Raw genomic sequence first — 4,479 nt, forward strand, 5'->3', positions numbered from 1 at the left:
AGATCCCTTGAAAACATGATTTGGGAAATGTTGGGGGGTCTCTAAAATATTGGCAAAATGATGTTTATTGACATAGCAATTGTGTGTAACAGGAAGCATTTGCATATCCGAAGTGAGCGCGCGATTGAGATCCGCGCTCTGAGACAAGCGCAAGCACCCCCCCCCCCAAGGGAAAAAAGGGACCCCCCGAAAATATCGGCATACAGTGGTGCTTGAAAGTTTGTGAACCCTTTAGAATTTTCTATATTTCTGCATAAATATGACCTAAAACATCATCAGATTTTCACACAAGTCCTAAAAGTAGATAAAGAGAACCCAGTTAAACAAATGAAACAAAAATATTATACTTGGTCATTTATTTATTGAGGAAAATGATCCAATATTACATATCTGTGAGTGGTAAAAGTATGTGAACCTTTGCTTTCAGTATCTGGTGTGACCCCCTTGTGCAGCAATAACTGCACTAAACGTTTGCGGTAACTGTTGATCAGTCCTGCACAGCGGCTTGGAGGAATTTTAGCCCGTTCCTCTGTACAGAACAGCTTCAACTCTGGGATGTTGGTGGGTTTCCTCACATGAACTGCTCGCTTCAGGTCCTTCCACAACATTTCCATTGGATTAAGGTCAGGACTTTGACTTGGCCATTCCAAAACATTCACTTTATTCTTCTTTAACCATTCTTTGGTAGAACGACTTGTGTGCTTAAGGTCGTTGTCTTGCTGCATGACCCACCTTCTCTTGAGATTCAGTTCATGGACAGATGTCCTGACATTTTCCTTTAGAATTTGCTGGTATAATTCAGAATTCATTGTTCCATCAATGATGGCAAGCCATCCTGGCCCAGATGCAGCAAAACAGGCCCAAACCATGATACTACCACCACCATGTTTCACAGATGGGATACGGTTCTTATGCTGGAATGCAGTGTTTTCCTTTCTCCAAACATAACGCTTCTCATTTAAACCAAAAAGTTCTATTTTGGTCTCATCCATCCACAAAACATTTTTACAATAGCCTTCTGGCTTGTGCACGTGATCTTTAGCAGACTGTAGACAAGCAGCAATGTTCTTTTTGGAGAGCGGTGGCTTTCTTCTTGCAACCCTGCCATGCACACCATTGTTGTTCAGTGTTCTCCTGATGGTGGACTCATGAACATTAACATTAGCCAATGTGAGAGAGGCCTCCAGTTGCTTAGAAGTTACCCTGGGGTCCTTTGTGACCTCGCCGACTATTACACGCCTTGATCTTGGAGTGATCTTTGTTGGTCGACCACTCCTGGGGAGGGTAATAATGGTCTTGAATTTCCTCCATTTGTACACAATCTGTCTGACTGTGGATTGGTGGAGTCCAAACTCTTTACAGATGGTTTTGTAACCTTTTCCAGCCTGATGAGCATCAACAACGCTTTTTCTGAGGTCCTCAGAAATTTCCTTTGTTCATACCATGATACACTTCCACAAACATGTGTTGTGAAGATCAGTCTTTGATAGATCCCTGTTCTTTAAATAAAACAGGATGCCCACTCACACCTGATTGTCATCCCATTGATTGAAAACACCTGACTCTAATTTCACCTTCAAATTAACTGCTAATCCTAGAGGTTCACATACTTTTGCCACTCACAGATATGTAATATTGGATCATTTTCCTCAATAAATAAATGACCAAGCACAATATTTTTGTCTCATTTGTTTAACTGGGTTCTCTTTATCTACTTTTAGGACTTGTGTGAAAATCTGATGATGTTTTAGGTCATATTTATGCAGAAATATAGAAAATTCTAAAAGGTTCACAAACTTTCAAGCACCACTGTAGTTCGAACACTGGTTGTACCAATGTTTTTTTTTTTTATTGCAGAGCATAACACGTCTTGTCACAGCCACTGCAAAGTGGGGCTGGAGCCGCCGATGGGAAAACAAAACCTAAGCCGAGCACCGTGGCTCTTCGGGGGAGGGCAGAGGACTCTGGCTGTGTGGGGCATGGCATCATGTCACAGAGCGTTAATCTCGCGATAAAAAAATTATCGCCGTTAAAATTGAGTCAAGTTAACGCGTTAATAACGCGACATTTTTGACAGCACTAATATATATATATATATATATATATATATATACACACACACTATATTGCCAAAAGTATTCGCTCACCTGCCTTGACTCACATATGAGCTTAAGTGACATCCCATTCCTAATCCATAGGGTTCAATATGATGTTGGTCCACCCTTTGCAGCTAGAACAGCTTCAACTCTTCTGGGAAGGCTGTCCACAAGGTTTAGGAGTGTGTTTATGGGAATTTTTGACGATTCTTCCAGAAGCACATTTGTGAGGTCACACACTGATGTTGGATGAGAAGGCCTGGCTCTCAGTCGCCGCTCTAATTCATCCCAAAGGTGTTCTATCGGGTTGAGGTCAGGACTCTGTGCAGGCCAGTCAAGTTCATCCACACCAGACTCTGTCATCCATGTCTTTATGGACCTTGCTTTGTGCACTGGTGCACAGTCATGTTGGAAGAGGAAGGGGCCAGTTCCAAACTGCAAAAACAGTCTGCATGCCTAGGTGCTTGATTGGAACACCTGATTCCGATAATTTGGATGGGTGAGCAAATACTTTTGCCGATATAATATATATATATATATATATATATATATATATATATATATATATATATATATATATATATATACACAGTATATACAGTCAAAAATAAGTACATCCCATGAAAATTGTAGACTTTTCTCAACATATTTGGACAAACAAACATTTCACACTCTCTGATACAATGCATATGTCATGATCTGCCCCAGACTTCCACTCCAGAGATTTATTATCTCCCAGTTCAGCGCAATCCGAATCTGGGACAGGACTTCCATCTTGCCGGCATTCACTTCCTGGTCTGCTCTGCTGTGTATAAATAGGCTGTTCTCAGAAGGGGACTTTGCCAGAACGTCTTGTCTGTTTCACACATCGTCTCTGTGCCATTTTGCTTCCTGGATTTTTGCTCTCTGTTTTTGCCTATTCTTTGCCACAGTTTTTGCACTCTCATCTTGCCATTTTTTCATGTTTTTCTGCTACGTTTTTTGTTTACAGTTTTTTTGTCTGGACTATTTTTGTTCGTTTATTCTCTTGGACTTTAATTAAATCTTTTTTTTATTAATTGGATTTTCTGGTTTGTGTTTCTGCTTTTGGATCCTACTCACCACATCTCATTACCCATGACAGTACATTCTGGCCAACATGGATCCAACGGAACTGAACCATCTGAGAACAGCTATGCAACAGCAAGGAGCCCTCCTCGGAACCCACCAACAAGAACTCTGGCAGATCACCCAGAACCTGGCCACTCTGTCTGACTCACTCAACCTCCTAGCCACACAACTGCAGCACTCCCAAGCCATGCCTACCCCTGCCCAGCCGTCTCTTTCTTCACCTCCCGCCACCGCCGTGCTCCACGAACCAAAACTCCCTTCACCTCAGCCCTACAGTGGAGAACCAGGTACCTGCAGATCTTTTTTGTCACGGTGCTCGCTGATCTTGGAGTTTCAACCTTTGGCTTTCCCCACAGAATGCTCCTGGGTAGCTTATACCATCACACTCCTCACTGGCAAGGCCAGGGAATGAGGGATGGCAGTCTGGGATGCCAACACGCCCTGTTGTTCCAGCTTCAAGGAATTCTCTGAGGAAATGAGGCGAACATTCGACCACTCTCTGTCCGGCTGGGAGGTGGCAAGAGAGCTCATGGAGCTACGGCAGGTGTCCCAATCTACCTTGGATTATGCCATTGAGTTCCAGATGTTGGCAGCATCATGCAGTTGGAACGAGAGTGCCCTGGTGGACGCATTCCTACATGGCTTATCCGACACCATTAAGGATGAACTCATCTCACAGGAACTGCTGTTGGATCTTTCCAGCCTGATGGACCTTGCCAATAGTATTGACGCATGGGTTCAACAACGGAGGAGAGAGAGGAGCCGCCTCAACTTCAACCTCTCTCCACCACCCGCCTCGTCCGTCAAACCCATGCAGGTAGATCAGGTACGGGTGTCAGCAGAGGAACGACTCTGCCAATGGAGCACAGGGGCTTGCTTCTGCTGCAGTCAGCAGGGACACATCTGCTGAGCCTGCCTGCTAAAAAGACGAGCCCACCAGTGAATCGAGGGGCCCTGGTGGGCAATGCTTGGAACCAGTCCCCTGCCAACTGACTGTTGCTCCCTGTTATCATCACTCTCAACAACTGGTATCACCATCTTCAGGTGCTCGTCAACTCAGGGGTGGACAGGAACCTGATCTGCTCTGCCACCGCCAAGGATCTCGGAATCTGGTTACTCGCCCTCGAGGTTCCTCTCACTGTCCTGACACTCGATGGCACTGGCTTGACCACCATCACTCACCTCACCACCCCGCTCACCCTAAGGATTTCAGGTAATCACTCCAAAACTATACAACTTCACGTCATGAACAACCCTCACGTTCCTGTTATTC

This window comes from Neoarius graeffei, chromosome 5 (genome assembly GCF_027579695.1).
Source record: "Neoarius graeffei isolate fNeoGra1 chromosome 5, fNeoGra1.pri, whole genome shotgun sequence".
NCBI classification, from domain to species: Eukaryota; Metazoa; Chordata; class Actinopteri; order Siluriformes; family Ariidae; genus Neoarius; species Neoarius graeffei.